This window comes from Gopherus evgoodei, chromosome 1 (genome assembly GCF_007399415.2).
Source record: "Gopherus evgoodei ecotype Sinaloan lineage chromosome 1, rGopEvg1_v1.p, whole genome shotgun sequence".
Taxonomy (NCBI): Eukaryota; Metazoa; Chordata; order Testudines; family Testudinidae; genus Gopherus; species Gopherus evgoodei.
The window spans coordinates 335,564,483-335,586,160 of NC_044322.1; the positions used below are offsets into that span (position 1 = coordinate 335,564,483).

The 21,678-nt window shown below is 42.6% G+C and overlaps 1 protein-coding gene across 7 annotated transcripts in view; it reads right to left on the reverse strand.

Moving 5' to 3' along the window:
- TBC1D22A (TBC1 domain family member 22A) overlaps nucleotides 1-21,678 on the reverse strand; it is a 458,897-nt gene that overhangs the window by 248,842 nt on the left and 188,377 nt on the right. The window lies entirely within an intron of this gene.

Consider the following 21,678-nt stretch of genomic DNA (forward strand, 5'->3'; position numbering starts at 1 on the left):
ACAATTCAGAGTCTTAAAGTAAATTTAGGAATGTTTTAATATACCCAAACTACAGATGTGTAACTACAAAAAAAAAACAGTTAAATCTTGTTCCAGTATTAGACATGAAGTATACAAATATATATTGTCTGGCTATACCAAAGGAGGACAGGGGATATTTGACAAGGGTTTAATCAGGCCGCAACTTTATTATTAGTGTACAGCACAGGTAACCCCATGTTTATTCTGTAATTACCCCCGGGAGGGGGGAAGTGTGCCAGCTCCCCCTCTTTTTCCATCCAGGTCCCTCCAGCAAATCCATTGCCAGGACCACACCATTTCCTCCCCCCTGTAGAAGGGTTACGGTGGGCTATAAGAATGAGAGTTGGCTCCCTGCCATACCAATTTTAGAAGTCCTCAACCGCCCCCCTCTCATTCCTTTAATAAACACCTTTTAAAAAAAGTCCTTTTCCAAGCCATTTATCTGATCACCATTTACTTTTCCTGTGGAGTACTGCACTGGACATCCTAACTTCTTTACATATTATGCTTCTGTATCATCCTTTTTTCAGTCTTCATGATCCCCTACTAATTACATATCAAGGTGTCGATAATGATTCAGTCACATTGTTAATTTGCTCTCCACTATCCCTCTGACATCCGACCCACCTATTTCGTTTCTCCAACTGTAAACAAACACCATGGAGCATAATTCTCTCACTGATGCTGCCTCATCTATCTGGAACTATCCTTAGTTCCCCAACACTTTCCCTCTATTCAGACAATGTTACTGAAATTACTTTCTCTCTGTCTCATAATAAAAACTTTTTTTTTTAAAGGGATCTGTGATATTGTGGAGGAAGGATTCTACACAAGTGTAAAGTGCATTCTATTATCCCTAGTCCTTTAATGACCTATGTTGTAAAACTAGCAATAAAAAACAAATATTTAGAAATTAAGTAAGCAAAAGCCAGGGAATTCAAAAGCTGTTTCCACAGTAATATTTCACATCATTATGAAGCTGTCAGTAGTGGCTACCTAGAGTTCTGTTGAGATTTGCAGTTGAAGCAAAACTACAATCCCTCTATTACACAACTGAATTGCTGAATTCAGTTTCCAAACTTGGCAGAAGGCAACTTTTCTATGTACTTTTCTGTACTGAACTATGGTTTTGTTAATTTTTTTCAACTAGTGAAATCGTTAATAACTTTTGTAGAAAAAACAAACATTTTAAATTGCTCCCATCTTTCCCCAAATTCTTTCACACACATTTCTGAACTGCCATATATGATACTTCTTCAGCGTTAACAACTAGACTTATTAAATATTTCTTTGGTAATGTCACTGAGAAAGATATTTTTAAATTAGGCCATGTCTACACTACCACTTATGTTGGCAAAACTTACGTCACTCAGCGGTGTGAAAAAAACACACTCAGAGCAACATACTTTTGCTGGCATAAGTGGTAGTATGCATAGCACTATGTCAGCCGGAGAGCTTCTCCCACAGACATCGCTACAGCCGCTTATTGGAGGTGGTTTAATTATACTGATGGGAGAGCTCCCTTGGCACAGAATAGCTACACAAGATCTTACAGTAGCACAGATGCATCAGTACAGCTGTGCCACTATAAGTTCTTTAGTGTACAAATAGCCTTAGATGTTTTAGAGCACCCATTGCCATAGTATTTCCATGACTGTGAATGGTGTCTAACCGAAAGCTGCCATTTTAATGGCAAGAGTCTCAGCCCAATGATATAGTGTACTAGAAAGAAAGCAGAAGCTAATGGAATATTTAGTAAACAGACTTAGAAAGCTATTGTTATGTTCATTTTTTTAATGACTATATAGTAGCTTGATTATTTTACCCTTACATTGCTTTAAGCATATCAAAGGCCCTAGTCCTCATGATGATTAAGTCCACGCCAAGTTTGAAGGCTTTTCCTCTTTTCAACCTCTTGAATTATCCAAGTGCAAAGGAGCAACAAATGAGAAACAACCATAGGTTGGGAAGTGCACCTGGTGTATAATTACTCTAGCAAAGGAAAATAACACACTGAACCTGCACAGTAAACTATTTCCTTAATTTTTTATACTGTTTCTCAGACAGTGTTTTCAGATTTGAAAAACAACATTCCTTACTGAGGACCATATGCTTGAGATGTTTTAATTTCTAAAAACTAAATAACCAATTTAGTCTAGTTTAAAGAACCATCTGAGTAAAATTTTTAGAACATCAAAATTATTCCATGCTCAGATAATGAAAAAAATGGTTAAATAGAGGAAGTTTTTAACTTCTGAAGATAGATGCTTAGAATTAATGTGCCTTCTGAAGCATAACTATACTGTCACTACTGCAATGCTTTAAATACATGATGAATACATGTGCCTTATTAGAGCTTTCAGTTGCTCTAACCATTAATTATCAGGTATATTTTCTATTTTGAACTGTCAGATTCTGCATGGCTTTTTGGTTAAAGAAAATGAACATTTAAAAAAAACTGTGATGGCTGAATGCATATTGCAGAGATGGAAAAAGTACTGAAAAGTAAAAAAACAAAACTGAAAGACAGCTTTTAATGTAGTTGCTGAAGGAGAAAAGCAGTCAGCTAAAACTAAAAAGTACACGTGTCAATAACTTCAATAATACTTGTAGCCAAGAATAAGAAGAACAATACAGCACTTCTCACCTCTTTGGATGCAACAAAATATCGACAAACAAATTCTCGATGAAAATGTCAGATACAATTTACAAAAAACTGAAAATACCAGACAAAATATTCACTTTTTACCGTTTTATAATCTTTATTGTTAATATAATGAATGCACGAAGCAAGCTCTTTGTTTATCATATGAACAGACGTCTACCACTGCATAGTCAAGTACTCCTTTTTCCACATGTACAAAAAATAAAATGTATCCTTTTTAAAATCACATAGGTCAGACTCAATCAGATTTATAAATTATTCTATTTATGACATATGTAACACACTGTTTGCACTATTATAGGTTTTATAGGAATAGACTAAGAAAATATTATCAGATAATTAAACTGAATTGAGGACAAAATAATCAAAGTAATAAGAGACAAATTTTGAAGTACCATGCAAATTTCATAGCCCCGGCAGAATTAGGCCCACTTGGTGTTGTAGAAGTGCACAATCACCAGACTGTCTCCTTGTGTCAAGTGAAAAGTTGCAGGAATTTTCATCTCCCTTGCACCCTCCCAGGCCATCTGCCTTTGCATGCCACTCAGCCCTCTGACTGAGAAGCTCCTAGTTCAAACCCTTTCCAGGATGACAATGTTCAAGTGCAGCTGAAAGTCCCAAATAATCAACTTATCTTCTGGGCCTGGTGATGAACCCTTTCCTGTAGTTCAACTGCCTTTCTCCAACTCTGGTATCAAGCACTGTCCCATCCAACCTACCTTTTTCTGAGTCCTCTAGCCTCCAACAGTGTTCAATGCTTTGGCCCATCTCAAAAGTGAGCCTGCCTGTCTGATCCCTGTGGCTTTTCCTCCTGACAGAACTCTCTCAAGTCTATTTATAAAAGGCCACGGTGTCTGCCTGATCTCTCTGACTGACAAGTAACTACTTAATTAACACTCAGGTGAAGTGAATGTGACTAACTGGGTCTTTAACCCTTTCTCACCATCACAGGTGCACAGAAGTACAAAAGCCTTTAAGGCTTTACATGATCTTATTTTTCATATTGAAGAGTAATGAATATTTTAAATGCACTAACATACTTCTCTTCTAACTCCGACAACTGTTGGTTCATCTTATGACTCCCTGAAGTCAGAAAACCAGAAAAAAGTTGAGATACTGACCACTATTTTGTATGTCAATGGTATCACTCCTCCAAAGGTGACTTTTTGCCCTTACTTAAGAGATTTCTTGGCAACTAAAAACATTAGGATAGAAATCATAGTATTATATAGGAAATATCAGACAGTGTCCTGGAGTACACCTATGTTGGAGGAAGAATTTTTTTGAAGATACTCAGTAGTACACGCTGCAATTCATTCAACAAATCCACTACAGAATAACATGGATGAGGACTCCATAACTGTTAATTTTAATAAAACTTGATTTAAAACGTGTAGCAATTTCTTAAGTTACAGGAGAGGTTCTGCATGATTTCTAATTGCAAGGCTCTCCAAACACAATACCGTATCATCAGTACTAGCCATATAACATATCAATATCTTATAAAAACAGGCACTAAATCTATTATTTATGTTTGATAGAATCTAAAGGTCTCAATTAGAATCAGGGGCCCTTTGTGCTATGTGCAGTTCAATCACATAGCACAATGGGCAATCTTTAAAAAAAAGTTTAACACAATAATATTCAGGATAGAAGATCTAAAAAGTAGGAAATGTTGTAATATTTGCTTATAATAATCACATATCCACTGGGAGACTGCAAGCAACAACTCTGGCACCACCAGCAGGACTTAACTTCCTACTTATGCCTATTCCTACTTGTACAACTACATAACATACATGACAACAACTTAAAACTAAGATAAAACTATAGCAGCTTTACTGTGTGGAGCTGCTGTCTACACTCATTACAGCATTAACACATACTAGTAATGTGCCAAGGAGGAGGCAATGTTTGGATTTGAATCCAGTTTAAGTTAGGGTTCAGGTTTGAGTCGAAGTCAGAGCTAGGTTTCAAGAGCACTGAAATCCCAGAGAGAAGATGGAGAAAAAAGTTTACATTAAGGTTGAAGATCTTGGGGTTTATCATTACATATTCATAATGACATGCAATAAAAAGAGGGCACCAAACAACATTCACAGAGGTATGCCTGCCCACTGATCCAGCACACTGACAAAAACACATGCTTCGTATAAAATATATGAAAGGATGATTGTGTAGAAGAAGAGAGAATTGACTGAAAACAGCACAACCACAATTTCTTCCGGGATGTATCTATTTAATTCATGGTCCTTTTTCCTAATGTGACACTGGCAGAACAGGTACCAGCTCATGCCAAGGCCTCAGGCCTCTCTAATCTCTTACAAATGCACAGCTGGAAACCATTTTTGCTTATCTGCGTTAACATGTACTATGTTATCAATGCTAAGTTGATAAGAGGGTGTTTAGACTTTATAAAATGCTTATAGGATCCTGCATGTATTGATCTCACTTATAACTTCTATAGCCAAAGTTATATTGAGTGTTTGCATCACAAACCTCAGTAATTGTGCAACTCAAATAGGAAAAGAAGAATTAATTCAAGGGCTTGTTCTTCCTACATGGTGGCCCATAAAAGGCAAATGAGGTATTTCTAGCATCAAAGGACAGAGGCCCTGTTGACTGCATTCCTAACTCCCTCCAGGAAGAAGAGACCTATGCACGAACTCATCCCAATAGTCTGGACTCTGGAGTAGAGGGGATAAAAATCCCTGACAAGGAGAAAGTGAATCTCTTTCATACTGTCTGCATTATGAGATGCAAAGATTCCTAAACATAGGCAAAGAGATCCCCATGCTCCTTGGCATAGGTTAGCCCTGAAAGACATTTTGAATTGAGAGATTACTACAACTGTCACCTTCTGAATTACAGACTGAAACTCATTTGTGTATATATGCTTACTTGAACCTGTAATTAACTCTCATTTCTTTTTCCTAGTTAATAAACTTTTAGTTAGTTTATTACAGGATTGGCTACAGGCATTGTCTTTGGTGTGAGATCTAAAGCGCAAGTTGATCTGAGGCAGCATTGTAACCAGGGCAGGGTGAGTGGAAAGCTGCAGGGATGGAAAAATTTGGCAGAAAAATGAGGAAAGAACGATAGGGGGAACCAATATGGTTGCTCGCCGGGGCGCTAAAATGCCTAATTACAGCTCTCATTATGAGATAAATTACTGGTCCCTTGGGACTGGGAGCAACCTGAATATTGTGTGATCTTTCGGCCATTTATCACAAAATCCAGCTCGCCTGCATGGCCACATAGACTGGAATGACCAAGGGGACCGTCCGTGACTCCATGGTAAGACTATTACAGTGATCCAGCAGTTTACATTTGTTACTGGGTTGGTGAAATCTAATTATAAAACATACCACCAGTTTGGGATATCTGCCCAGAGGTTGGCACGCATGGTCATGAACCACTCCAGACAGCATGACATCAACCAGTAAAAATACAGATAGGTATGAGACATGCAGAGACGTTTTGAGTAGGGATTTATAGGTGAACATTCACACTATTACCTCTGTGATGAAGGACGAGAGTAAAAAAGAATTGTAAATGTTTCCTGTAATGCCCAGTCCTAAAATCTCTACATTTAAAAAGACACTAGTCCTCATTCTCTGAAGACTTTCTATATTTCCTGTGACCAACCATAACATGAAAACAGTCTCAGTATTAATATACTATGCCATCAGAGGAATGCTCATTACAACTATGAAACACCAAGCGGAATGTCAAGGTACATCTCTGAACTGCTTTAGGGCCATCTTCAATTATTCAATACAATAGAAGAGACAGATGCCTGCCTCTCCTTTAAGACAGGTTTTAAAAACACAGGATTCAATAAGTTCAACTTCTCAGTCATGTCAATAAGCTATTTAATTTGAGAATGTGTGCAGTTCTGGATGGCCCTTCTCAACAAAGATAGATCAGAATTAGAAAAGGTGCAGAGAAGGGCAACAAAAATGATTAAGGATATGGAACAATTGCCATACAAAAAGAAATTAAAGACTGGGACTGCTGTGCTTAGAAAGAGACAATTAAGGGGGGATATGATAGAGGTCTATAAAATCATGAATAATATGGAGAAAATGAATAGAAAGTGTTATTTATGCCTTCACAAACATAAGTTACTAGAGGTCACCCAATGAAATTAACAGGCAGCAGATTTAACAGACGTAAGGAAGTACTTCTTCACACAACACATGCTCAACCTGTGAAACCTGCTGCCAAAAATATAACTGGATTCAAAAAACAATTAGATACATTCATGGAAGACGTGTGAATATAATGTAACTGGAATATGCTTCATGCAAAAGCTTTCTTGTAAGGTATTATTACAAAGCATATAATCTACTGAGTGTGGTCATCCTATTTGTAGAAATATATAACTTGTACCTGAAACTAGAAATATGAACTATAACTGAAGTCCTATTGTAATTATGCAAAGTATGGCCATTAATGGTGGTTTGAAACTTTATGGCTCCCATCAGCCTGGACAACTGACAGTAGATGGCTCTGTTTACTTGTAAGTCTTCCTCTATACGTGCATGCAGGCAAGTGGGTAATGAAGTCTTACAGTGACATGTGATCATGTCACCTGAACTGGAATCCATCTTTAACCTGGTGCTTTTCCATTTAGGAGGAGGAGTGGGAACCCAGAGAGGAACAAAGGATTCCTGCCTTGTGCAAAAGATATGTAAAGGGGTGGAACAGAACAAAGGGGGTTGCAGTCATGAGAAATCCCCTAGCTACCACCTGAGCTGGAAAAAGAATTGTACCAGGAAAAGGATTGGGCCCAGACTAGGAAAGCTTCCAGTCCAGTCCAGTGAAAAAAGCCTACTGAAACATCTCTGAGGGTGAGATTAACCTGTATTCAGTTTTCTTAGTGTATTAGGCTTAGACTTGGGTGTTTTATTTCATTTTGCTTGGTAATACACTTTGTTCTGTGTCTTTACTTGAAACCACTTAAATCCTACTTTTTGTATTTCATAAAATCACTTTTTACTTATTAATGAACCCAGAGTATGTATTAATACCAGGGGGGGCAGGGAGGGGAAGACAGCTTGCATCTCTCTCTATCAGTGTTATAGAGGGCGAACAATTTATGAGTTTACCCTGTATACGCTTTATACAGGATAAAATGGATTTATTTGGAGTTTTTACCCCATTTAGAGTTGGGTATTTGAGTGCTGAAGACAGGAGCACTTCTTAAACTGTTTTCAGTTAAGCCTGAAGCTTGTGAGGGACGTGGTTCAGACTTGGACCTGTGCTTGCAGCAGGCAAGCATGTCTGGCTCAGACAAGGGAAGGCTCTGAAGTTCCAAGCTGGCAGGGAGAACGAGCTCAGAGGTAGTCTCGACACATCAGGTGGCAGTCCCAAGGGAGTTTCTCTGACCCAACTATCACATGGTCCATCAATGGCTATTAGCAAATATGGTCAGCAGCGCAAGCCCAAGCTCTTGGTATCCCTAAACCTCCAATGGCCAGAAGCTGGGACATGACAACAGGTCATGATGATCATTCAGAATTGCTCTGTTTTGTTCATTCCCTCTGAAGCATCTAACACTGGGCTAAATGGACCAGACCCAGAATGACCATTCTTATCTGATGTAAAAACATATTTGAATGTATTTCATTATTCAGATTATTTTACATACAGCGGAAATAGATGCTAGCTTTGTGTTTTGGGGGGGAGTGGATATTTTATTTGTTATAATAAAAATTCACACCCTTCAAACATGACATTTTTAATTACTGAAGTTGTTGAAAATACAGGTCACAGACTGTAGTTTTTTTCTCATACCATTTTTATCTGAGTCCTGGTCTATGCTACGAGTTTAGGTCGAATTTAGCAGCGTTAGATTGATTTAAGCCTGCATCCGTCCACATGACAAAGCCATTTTTGTCAACTTAAAGGGCTCTTAAAATCAATTTCTGTACTCCTCCCCAACGAGGGGATTAGCGCTGAAATTGACCCTCCTGGCTTGAATTCGGGGTAGTGTGGATGCAATTCTACGGTATTGGCCTCCGGGAGCTATCCCAGAGTGCTCCATTTTGACCGCTCTGGACAGCACTCTCAACGCAGATGCACTGGCCGTGTAGACAGGAAAAGCCCTGCGAACTTTTGAATTTCATTTCCTGTTTGACCAGCGTGGCAAGCCAAGAGGTGACCATGCAGATCTCATCAGCACAGTTGACTATGGAGTCCCAGAATCGCAAAAGAACTCCATCATAGACCGAACAGGAGATACTGGATCTGATCACTGTATGGGGAGACGAATCCATGCTATCCAAACTCCATTCCAAAAGACAAAATGTCCAGGCGCCCCCGACCGACCTCACCGAGGCTGTCCAGGAGCACCCATGTCTGACCAGCTGCCACCGACTGACCTCACTGAGGTTGGCCAGGAGTAACCTGAGAGAGCAGCAGATGGTACGATATGGCTGCTAACCATCTTTGCTAACTTGCAAAGGCAAGGAGCTGCTGCTGTGTGGCAATGCAGTACCGCGTCTGTCAGCAGCACCCAGGAAACGTATGGTGATAGTGAGCTGAGTGGGCTCCATGCTTGCCATGGTATGTCGTCTGCACTGGTAACCCAGGAAAAAAGGCGACAAACGATTTTTTGATGTTGCTTTCACGGAGGGAAAGAGAGAGGGGGGCCTGATGACATGTACTCAAAACCACCCGCAACAATGTTTTTGCCCCATCAGGCACTGGGAGCTCAACCCAGAATTCCAATGGGCAGTGAAGACTGAGAATTGTGGGATAGCTACCACAGTGCAACACTCTGAAAGTTGATGCTAGCCTCAGTACTGTGGATGCACACCACCGACTTAATGTGCTTAGTGGGGACACACACAATTGACCGTATCAAATCGATTTCTAAAAAACTAACTTCTATTAAATCAACCTAATTTCATAGTGCAGACATACTCATGATCACGTGCATCTCAGTGTAAAAAGAGAAAATGATACGTGTGAGGAGAAAATTAATGCATCTAGTTTGCATATTAATTCAAGTTCAGCAGTTTCTCATTGGAGTCTGTTTTTGAAGCTTTTCTGTTGCAAAATTGCCACCTTTAAATCTGTTACTGAGTGGTCAGAGAGGTTCAAGTGTTCTCCGGTTTTTGAATGTTATGATTCCTGATGTCAGATTTAGGTCCATTTATTCTTTTGCTTAGAAACTGTCCAGGTTGGCCAGTGTACATGGCAGAGAGGCAATGCTGGCACATGATGGCATATATCACATTGGTAGATGTGCAAGTGAACAAGCCCCTGATGGTATGGTATGGCTGATATGATTAGGTCCTATGATGGTGTCCGGGACTGGCTCTATGCACCAGTGCAGGAAGCAGGTGCTTGGGGCAGCCAATGGAAAGGGCCGGCACATTCGGGTCTTCGGTGGCAATTTGATGGCGAGTCCCTTGGTCTCTCTTGGAGGGAAGGACCGGCCACGGAATTGTCGCCGAAGAATGAAGCAGTAGGATAGAGCTGATCGCGGCTTTTTTTTTTCCTCTTCGCCACTTGGGGCAGCAAAAAAGCTGGTTCCGAGCCAGATGGTGTCACTTGAATAGCTATGTGGCATCAGAATTGGCAAGGTTCCTGGGTTACTGTTTTTGGTGTGTGGTTGCTGGTGAGTATTTGCTTCAGGTTGGGGGACTGTCTGTAAGTGAGGACAAGTCTGTCTCCCAAGATCTGTGAGAGTGAGGGATTATCTTTCAGGATAGATTGTAGATCTTTGATGATGAGCTGAAGAGGTTTTAGTTGGGGGCTGAAGGTGACAGCTAGAGGCATTCGGTTATTTTCTTTGTTGGGCCTGTCCTGCAGTAGGTGACTTCTGGGTACTCTTCTGGCTCAGTCAATCTGTTTTTTTCACTTCGGCAGGTGGGTATTGTAGTTTTAAGAATGCTTCATAGAAATCTTGTAGGTGTTTGTTTCTGTCTGAGAGATTGGAGCAAATGTGATTGTATCTTAGAGCTTGGCTGTAGACAATGAATCATGTGATGTGTCCGGGATGGAAGCTGGAGGCATGTAGGTAAGTATAGCAGTCAGTAGGCTTCTGGTATAGAGTGGTGTTTATGTGATCATCGCTTATTAGCACAGTAGTGTCCAGGAAATGGACTGTTTGTGTGAACTGTTCTAGGCTGAGGTTGATGGTGGGATTGAAAATCGTTGAAATCATGGTGGAATTCCTCAAGGACTTCTTTTCCATGGGTCTAGATGATGAAGATGTCATCAAAGTAGCACAAGTAGAACAGCGGTGTTAGGGGACGAGAGCTAAAGAAGCATTGTTCTGAATCAGAATTTAGGGCTTTCTTCAACTAAATGCAAGATTTCTAGTTTTCTATCACTCCACACCCACAGCAAAAGCCACAGAAATTAGGGCTTGCTGAAGAACTACAGTGATTTCCACTTAATCACTACCGGAGCCAGACTAACCAACAGAAAGCAGTCTGGACAGTATTGCTATAGTGACCCAAATTCTCTCTCTCCATCCTCCTCCTCCTCTCCCTCCATTCCCTTCCTGTCTCCACTTAGAAGGAAGTTATACCCTGGTCCTGGCTCCCACTGGTAATAGCAGGACAGAGTCCACTGAGACTCATAATTCCATACCAAGCACACTGTATGAGACCTAACTAGCAAGGAACACTGCTTATTGATACTCACTTTATATTGAATTTACAAAGCAGGAAAGTGTTTTGACCCATTAATCCATTACATGCTCAATCTTAACCATAATATTGGCCAATTATTATCCACACTACACGGTGCGGCTGACGTGGTTAGGTCCTATGATGTTGTCCCTTGAATAGACTGCAGACAGAGTTGGCAACGGGGTTTGTTGCAGCCACATCATCAGGGGCTTGTTCACCTGCACATCTACCAATGGGATATATGTCATGTGCCAGCAATGTCCCTCTGCCATGTACTTTGGCCAAACCAGATAGTCTCTATGCAAAAGAATAAATGGACACAAATCAGATATCAAGAATTTTAACGTTCAAAAACCAGTAGGAGAACACTTGAACCTCCCTGGACATTCAACAACAGACTTAAAAGTGCCAATTCTTCAACAAAAACTTCAAAAACAGACTCCCATGAGAAACTGCAGAACTGGAAATAATTTGCAAACTGGCCACCATCAAATTAGGCCTGAATAAAGACTGGAAGTGGATGGATCACAAAAAAAAGGTAAACTTTATCTCTGCTGATACTCACACCTTCTTGTCAATTGTTCGAAATGGGCCCCCTTGATTGCATTGGCCTCATTAGCACTACAAAAGTAATTTTCCCTCCCTTGGTATTCATCCCTTCTTGTCAACTGTTGAGAATAGGCCACTTCCACCTTAATGGAATTGGCTCATTAACACTGACCCCCCACTTGGTAAGGCAGCTCCCATCTTTTCATGTGCTTCTCGGCCTTTTAGCTAAGATCACGTGTATAACACGGGAACCAAGACAAGCGCTGCAGGAAGTGCAAGTATGCCCTGGAGACCTTGCCCCACGTCCTGTGCAGCTGCAAGCCCTACACCAGAGCCTGGCAGCTGCGCCACAACGCCGTCCAGGACCGGCTGGTGAAGGCCATTGCCCCACACCTGGGTGAGATCGCAATCAACCGCACCATCCCCGACACCGACAGCCTGCTGCGCCCGGACATCGTCGTCACGGACGAGGAACGGAAAAAGATCATCCTCGTCGACATGACGATCCCGTTCGAGAACAGGACCCCGGCCTTCCACAAAGTCCGAGCCTGTAAACTCGAAAAATATGCCTCCTAGGCTGACACCCTGCGGGCAGAGGGCTACGAGGTTTACACCGACGCCCTGATCGTCGGAGCGCTGGGTGCCTGGGACCCCTGTAATGAACGAGTACTTAGGGCCTGTGGGGTGGGCTGTCGCTATGCACGGCTCATGAGACGTTTGATGGTCTCGGACACTATCCGGTGGTCTAGGGACATTTACACAGAGCACATCACCGGCCACCGCCAATACCAGGAGTGAGCCGGCGTGATTTCGTGCACCCACGGGGGGGGGGGAGGAGGCCTATAAACTCCCCCCTACTGAACCATATCCCCTGAGCCCTAAACCCACCGAGCTGGATTCCACCATGTGAGGGTCATCCTGTCCCCATTACCCAGCCCGCTTACTTATACCCATGACTGCGTGTAACCCACTGTATGAGCGATGTACTCTCACTGCTTCCTTACTGCTTCTTGATCCCATCCACCGTACACCCTGCATTGAGGACCTTACAGACTGTATATGTTATGTGCTAACCAATTTCCAAATACCAGCGTCCCCCTATACTCTGTATGTTACCCCCAATGACCAATAACTGGCGCTTCAAACTCTTTGTATCATCTTTATTTAAATATTCTCTAATAAACTTTTAAATCTGTTCTTAAACCACCCCGCCCATTGGGGATACTGCAGATTGTATGTGTTATGCGCTATCCAACATCAAAATACTAACATCCCCCTATACTCTGTATGGTACCTCCGATGACTATTAACTGAATTTTCAATGCTCTGTATCATTTATTTTTAAACATTTTCTAATAAAATTTCAAATCTGCTTACTGTATTTTTAACTCCATGCATCTGATGAACTGGGTTTTAGCCCATGAAAGCCTATACCCAAATAAATTTGCTAGTCTCTAAGGTGCCACAAGGACTCTTTGTTGGTTTTGCTGATACAGACTAACACAGCTACCACTCTGAAGCCTCAAACATTATTTCTTCTAGATATTTCACATAAGCTTTCATTTTCATATAATAAATATTCTGAACTCATTAACCATATGGTATATTTCTAGTGATAGTGAGGAGAAAAGCATTGATTAAATTAAATTGGCAGACCAAGTAGCTGACACTTAAACACTACTTTAAAAAATGTTTATATGCCACTTGAGGAGAAATATTTCTAGAGCCCTTAACATGCATGGGAAATGCATATCCCTAATGCAGGACATATTACTAATGAGAAAATGAAATATGACTTTCTGATTAACTTCTAAACCTAACAAGCTGGATCTTGGAATGTGGGAGCATGCACATAAACTTGAACCAGGTTTATGGAAGCTGCTTATGTAGAAAATTGTGTGTATACTAGAGATACTGTATACCCGTTCTTTGTCAGAATAGCACTCACTACCCAATTCTAAACCAACTGTTTGTGGGACAGAAAAGACTATTCTGATAGGCAATCACTAAAGAATTGTATAGTTATTACAATACAAACTGGACTGGCACCCTATAATGAAAAAGCTAAGCTAGTTACACAGATTCTTTAAACAGATTTGTGTCCAATGAATCCATGTCAGAACATTTTTCCCAAAGTAGCTGCTGCTGAAGGAACAAGGCAGAAAGCTAAACAGACCTATCTATGTGATTCTCTGAATCCAAGTTAGGCAAGAAACTAATATAAGAAAGAAAGAACCTTGAAATTTGCAGAAGACACTGAATAGGAATTATCATCCAGAACTTGTCTCTTACAAATCTGAGTAACAGCAGCAATTGCTGAAAGATCAGATATCCAGTTTGTAGTATGGAAATAAGTATGCAAGTTAGATGTTGTAATGCTAGTATGGGAGTAACTACCACTATGTTAATACCTGTGTTAAATATCTGAGAATATCAAGTGAAACCCAGATGTTTCCAAAACTGAGTGGTGTCAATTAGCAAGTAACTCCTAAGAGCTCACTAAACTACAGGTAGAAACATAGCAATCTTAAAGTACATATTTGAATTGACTTTTTATCTAGAGACTTAAAGAGGAATATATTACTTAAGACAGTGTGGATCCCTGACAGAGCCCTGACCTCCCAGAGAAGCTTATCCATTCTCCTCTACCCCACACACAATTTACAACTCATCCTTGATGACCCATTTTCTCAGCAATTATCTAATTACAGAAGACTGGACAGGATTCCCTTTGAAGCCTGTAAATCCTGCTCTTTAGACAGCCATGGAAGTTGCTAGCAAGCAACACAAGGGATTCCCACCCTCAGGAACTGCGTAAACTGTCTCATATTCCCAAATTCACAGGCCCTGTCACAGTAACCATATTAATATTTTATAGCAATTTTTTCTATTTAATTGCATTTGAGCAGAACTTTTATGCCACATATGCTTATGTACTGTGCCTCTGGTTATTTTATTACTATTAAAAGTTATTTTAGCTGTACCTATTTTTTTTTAATTTTGTATCGTTCATCTCTATTGAACTTTAAATGAAGTGTTGTACTCAATTTTATATACAAGTGTTAGATCTGTCAGTGACAGATCAATGTGAACTTTTTATTTTCATGTTACTGGGATTCTGTGTATATAAGGAGGTTTTGGCTATACAAAAAAGGGAATTAAAAATAAGCATGAATGTATGTTTATCTAGTCAGGTGAAAGGAGAAAACTGTAGGATCAGTTTTATTTTGCTGAATTTCAAACCCTTAATAAAATGATCAAATTAATAATATCTGTAAATTTTGAAACTTTTCTATATATATATGCTGGCAATCAAATGGATGATCATTAGTATACTCAATAAGTCTTCAGACATGGTTCAGCTATAGCAGGCCTACAATACCGGCAAATGAACATATTTCCAAAGGAAAATGTCCAATCAAGCACAAATTCTGAGATTCAATTGTTTTCAGGAATGTTCAAAGAGAAGGTATGTATTAAAAATACCTTGAAATATATTTAAAGTATGAAATTATCGAACTGTGTGCAAAGAACACAAATGCCTACATTAGTCATATATGGCACATGACATGAACATATAAAAATAAGTATCCAATTTTGCAGCAGAGCTTTGCAGAAGTTGGCTTTGGGATGCACCTTGGATTCTGGTACAAAAGACCATAGGATAACAATAGATGTGGTTCAAGGTCATGGATAAGTGAAGATTGAGTACACAGAGTAGACAGTCAAAAGTGACTGACAGTTCAATTATAAAACAGAATACAGACTGCAGTGACACTCTAAAATGTGAAAGCCAGGTTGCATATATAAAGCCTCATAATTTCTGCTCAACAAATCCATGCTATGACTGTTCTCAGGTACCAAGGACTAAGAGTCACTTGGTTACTCTCCCAGCCTCCAGCAAGAAGACCTTGCTTGTGCTTAACCCAGTGTCAGCTCCCCGACATCCCCAGTCTCCTCTAGGCTATGCTACCACTTGCTTCATCTTGCAGGTTAACAGTAACCGTACCCCTAGCATTCAGCCCCTTCACCCCTGAACATTCACAGATATACCAAGTCTGCTGTCCCCGCAGGAACTGAGTAAAAGCCAGCTTGAATGATTCAACTCAGGTTCAACTCCCTGTATAATACCACAGCACTGAGGTATATTTATAGTGAAAAACAACAAGAAGTTTATTATCAAAGATTCAAGACACAGTGAGCAAGGGTAATAGAAATAAAAGAGTTGCATGTAAAACAAACATGACTGATAGAGACTAAACTTAACATGCCAGCCTCTTGTCTAAAGTTCACTTCACCCCAAATGTCCTCTGCAGCATTTCAACAAGGGCAGTTTGGGATCCCATTTTCATGAATATAACTGCAGTGACTGATTACTTTCTAGGTACAGAATAAAAGGGTGTCTTCCTTTCCTTCTCCTTATATCCCCCAAAGTTTATTGTTGGTACCCAGAATCAGGATAACCCCCTCACAGCATATTTTCTCGTGTGCTGCTTCCCTGTTGATTACAAAACTTCCCTCAACTTCATAGGTAAATGGGATTCCCATTGTGTTGGCTTAGAATGCTTAAATTTATGTCAACATGGTGAAAAGCGAATAAACATTCAGTGGAATCCTGATCACCTGATCTAAATGGGATTGGGGCCAGATCGGATAACCAAAAATCCAAATAAACTAGAGACTGGGTGATGGGACTCGGGCTGTCAGTTCCAGGCATGGCAGAAGCACCAGTTGCCCAGGTCTGACGGCCTGAGCTCCAGCCACCCGGAGATGATGGCCCCAGGCAGAGGGTGGTTTGGTTAATATGGACAGCCGGATAAGGGAAGCTCAGATAAATGCGGTTCTACTGACAGAAAACTTGTTTGTCAACTCTACCTCATAGTCATCAACTCTATGAGTGCTCCAGCGCTAGAGCACCCACAGAATAAAATTAAGTGGATACTTAGCACCCACCGGCAGCCTGCACCCTTCTCTTCCCCACTGGCAGGTCTGCCAATCAACTCCTCCCTCATCCTCAGGGGGGCTCCAGGACCCAGAACACCAAGCACATGCTTGGGGTGGCAAGCCACAGTGGGCGCTCTGCCAGTCGCTGCGAGGGCGGCAGGCAGGCTGCCTTCGGTGGCTTACCTGGGGAGGGTCTGCTGGTCCCGCGGCTTCAGCGGACCTCCTGCAGATGTGCCTGCAGAGGGTCCACAGGTCCCGCGGCTTCAGAGGACCTTCCGCAGCGTGCGGGAAGTCCGCCGAAGCCGCGGGACCAGCGGACCCTCCGCAGGCACACCGCCGAAGGCAGCCTGCCTGCTGTACTTGGGGCAGCAAAATGCCTAGAGCTGCCCCTGCTCACCCTCCCAATGCCTCCCATTCGCCAAAAGTCAGCTGTTCCCCACTCCTCCTGAAAACCATGAATGGGGTGGAACTGGGCAAGAAGAGGCAGGTGGAGGTGGGGTGGAAAGGAATGGAGTGGGCACAGGGTCGAGGGTTGAGCAGGAAAGGAAAGGAAGAAGCCGGCACTTGTGTTCTATCTTGCTACAAACTTTAGAATGTATTTCTAGTATTCATACATAACCCTTTACGTAGTATTTGTACATGCATTTCATAACAATATTAGTGACCAGTGTGACCCTGGCTTTTATTTAAGACTTCATATGACATTCTTTCATGAACCAGAATGTACATGCCAGAATCAGAATATTCTAGTAATCCCCTGGCCAGTTGGCACTGAGGAGTTCACGGGTCGCACGTACTAAAACATTTTCAAAGACAGCATTAAACCTGTTTGCGTGACAGACACAGATTAATATTGAAGAGATTGGTAACTAGACACAGATAAAAGAAGAGAGACTGAGGCCTGGTCTACACTACGCATTTAAACCGATTTCAGCAGCGTTAAACCAATTTAACGCCACACTCGTCCACACTTCGAGGCCCTTTATATCGATAGAAAGGGCTCTTTACATCGGTTTTTGTACTCCTCCCCGACGAGAGGAGTAGCGTTAAAATTGGTATTACCATATCGGATTAGAGTTAGTGTGGCCGCAAATCGATGGTATTGGCCTCCGGGCGGTATCCCACAGTGCACCACTGTGACCGCTCTGGACAGCAATCTGAACTCGGATGCACTGGCCAGGTAGACAGGAAAAGCCCTGCGAACTTTTGAATTTCATTTCCTGTTTGGCCAGTGTGGAGCTCTGATCAGCACAGGTGACCACACAGAGCTCATCAGCACAGGTAGCAATGCAGTCTCCTGAGAATCGAAAAAGAGCTCCAGCATGGACCGCACGGGAGGTACTGGATCTGCTCACTATATGGGGAGAGGATTCTGTGCTAACAGAACTCCGTTCCAAAAGAAGAAATGAAAAAATATTTGGAAAAGTTTCCAAGGCTATGATGGAAGAAGGCCACACCAGGGACTCAGTGCAGTGCAGAGTGAAAGTTAAGGAGCTCAGACAAGCCTACCAGAAAACCAAAGCAGCAAATGGAAAGTCCGGGTCAGGGCCGAAAACATGCTGCTTCTACACTAAGCTACATGCAATTTTAGGGGGCTGCGCACCACTACTCCACCCCTGTCTGTGGATTCTGAGGTGGGGGTTGTAATCTCAACCATGGCTGAGGATTCTGTGGAGGGGGAAGATGAGAAGGAGGAGGATGACGACGACCTTGCAGCGAGCACACAGCACTCCATTAGTCCCAACAGCCAGGAGCTTTTTGTGACCCAGACGGAATTACCCTCCAAGCCCTCCCAAGCCACTAGCCCACATAGTGAAGCCATAGAAGTGACTTCTGGTGAGTGTACCTTGTAAATATAAGACATGGTTTAAAAGCAAGCGTTTTTTAATGATTGATTTGCCATGAGGGCTTGGGATGCATTCGTGGCCAGTAAAGTTACTGGAAAAGTTTGTTAACATGTCTGGGGATGGAGAGGAAATCCTCCAGGGACATATCCATGAAGCGCTCCTGGAGGTACTCCAAAACCCTTTGCAGAAGGTTTCTGGGCAAGGCAGCCTTGTTCTGTCCACCATGGTAGGACACTTTACCACGCCATGCATGTAGCAAGTGATCGGGTATCATTGCATGACAAAGCATAGCTGCGTATGGTCCCGGTGATTGTTGGCATTCAAGAAACATCCGTTCTTTATCTCGCTCTGTTATCCTCAGCAGAGTGATATCGTTCATGGTAACCTGGTTGAAATTCAGGAATTTAATTAAGGGGACATATGGCCATTTTCCTACTGGGCTGTTACTTAAAAGAAATCCTTCCTTGCACGTAGCCAAGCCGGGGGAGGGGAGGAAGGATAGCGCTGAGCTTTTTTGCGTTTGGCTAGCAGGAATCTTCCCAGCTACCAGTCACGCGATGGGGGAGGGAGGAAATGGGGGTGATTAGCAGTGATCTTCCATGATACCAGCCATGCAGTGGGGGGAGGGGTAAAGCAATCATCCTAGAGAATTGGATGGGGGGGGTTGGTTTCTGCTGCTGCATGTTAACAGGAAAGAAGCATCAGAGGGCACTGTCTATATGAAGACTGGAGAAGCCGAAAGACAATGGCTTACCATGGCTGCATGCAAGTTGAATTCTGATGACCGGACCTGCGTCTGTGAGATCTGTAACACCAGAACCGCAGGCACTCAATATTAAGATGCAAAATGCAACCTTGTAGTGAAATCACATGTGCTATGTAAGGTGAATATGTTGTTCACTGTGAAAGAGTATAAGCATTGTTCTGTAAAATGTATCTTTTTAAATACTTCTCTCCCTTTTTTCCCTCCCTCATGCAGCTGCAAATTTTTCAAGCCTCCCTACTCCATCCCGAAGGCTATCTCAGATAAGGCGGAGGAAAAAGAAGACGCAAGATGAAATGTTCTCGGAAATCATGGAAGAAACCCACAATGAAAGAGCTCATCTGAATGAGTGGAAGGACGTGGTAGCAAAGTACAGGAAAGATGCCAGTGAATGTGAGGATAGGAGAGACGCTCGAGATGAGAGATGGTAGCCTAACCCTAACCCTAAGCAGTGGCGGGATGCAATGCTGGAGCTGCTGCGTGATCAAACTGATATCCTCAAACATCTGGTGGATCTTCAGGAAGAGCAGTGGGGTCACAGAGTGCCGCTGCACCCTGTGTAACCACCCTCACCACTCACCACCATGTTCCATATCTTCGTCACCCAGACGTGTAAGAACGCGTGGGGGAAGGCTTCGTGCACTCGCCCACTCCACCCCCATGGACAGTCCAACCAAAAGGCCGTCATTACATTGAAGTGTGTTTAATGGCCTTTTCCTTCCCTCCTATCCTCCTACCAAACCCCACACGGGATACCTTGTCAGTTCTCTGCCTCTTTTTATAATTACTTTTTAATAATGAATACATGATTTTTAAACGATAGTGACTTTATTTCCTTAAGCAAGCTATAATCGAAGAGGGAGAGTGGGTTGCTTACGGGGAAGGAGTCAATCAAGGGGGTGGGTTCATGAAGGGGAAACACAGCAGTCACACCGTACCCTGGCCCATGATGAAACTCATTTTCAAAGCTTCTCTGATGCGCACCACTTCCTTGTGTGCTCTTCTAATCGCCCTGGTGTCTGGCTGCACGTAATCAGCAGCCAGGTGATTTGCCTCAGCCCCCTACCCCGCCATAAAGGTCTCCCCCTTACTCTCACAGAGATTGTGGAGCACACAGCAAGCAGCAATAACAAAGGGGACACTGGTTTGGCTGAGGTCTGAGCGAGTCAGTAATGTGCGCCAGCGCACCTTTAAATGGCCAAATGCACATTCTACCACATCCTGCACTTGCTCAGCCTGTAGTTAAAACAGCTCCTGACCACTGTCCAGGCTGCCTGTGTATGGCTTCATGAGACATGGCATCAAGGGGTAGGCTGGGTCACCCAGGATAACTATAGGCATTTCAACATCCCCAACTGTTATTTTCTGGTCTGGGAAGTAATTCCCTTGCCGCAGCAGTTTAAACAAAGCAGTGCTTCTGAAGACGCGAGCGTCATGAACCCTTCCTGGCCATCCCACGTGGATGTTGGTGAAACATCCCTTGTGGTCCACCAGTGCTTGCAGCACCATTGAAAAGTACCCTTTGTGGTTTATGTACTGGGTGCCCTGGTGCTCCGGTGCCAAGATAGGGATATGGGTTTCATCTATCGCCCGCCCCACACAGTTAGGGAATCCCATTGCATCAAAGCCATCCACTATGACCTGCACGTTTCGCATCATCACCACCTTTCGTAGCAGCAGCTTAATGATTGCTTTGGCTATTTGCATCACAGCAGCCCCCACAATAGATTTCCCCATTCCAAATTGATTCCCGACTGATCGCTAGCTGTCTGGCATTGCAAGCTTCCAGAGGGCTATTGCCACTCACTTCTCCACTGTGAGGGCTGCTCTCATCTTGGTATTATGGCGTTTCAGGGCAGGGGAAAGCAAGTTACAAAGTTCCATGAAAGTGCCCTTATGCATGCGAAAGTTTCACAGCCACTGTGAATCATCTCACACCTGCAAAACTATGCGGTCCCACCAGCCTGTGCTTGTTTCCTGGGCCCAAAATCGGCATTCAATGGCTAGAACCTGCCCCATTACCAGCAGGATCTACAAAGCGCAGGGGCCCGCAGTTTGAGAGAATTCTCTGTCCATGACCTCATCACTCTCGTAGCAGCGCTGCCGTAGCCGCCGCCGCCTCCTCGCCTGGCTTTGCAGGTCCTGGTTCAGCATAGACTGCACGAGAATGCGCGAGGTGTTTACAAGGTCCATGATTGCGGTATTGATCTGAGCAGGGTCCATGCTTGCTGTGCT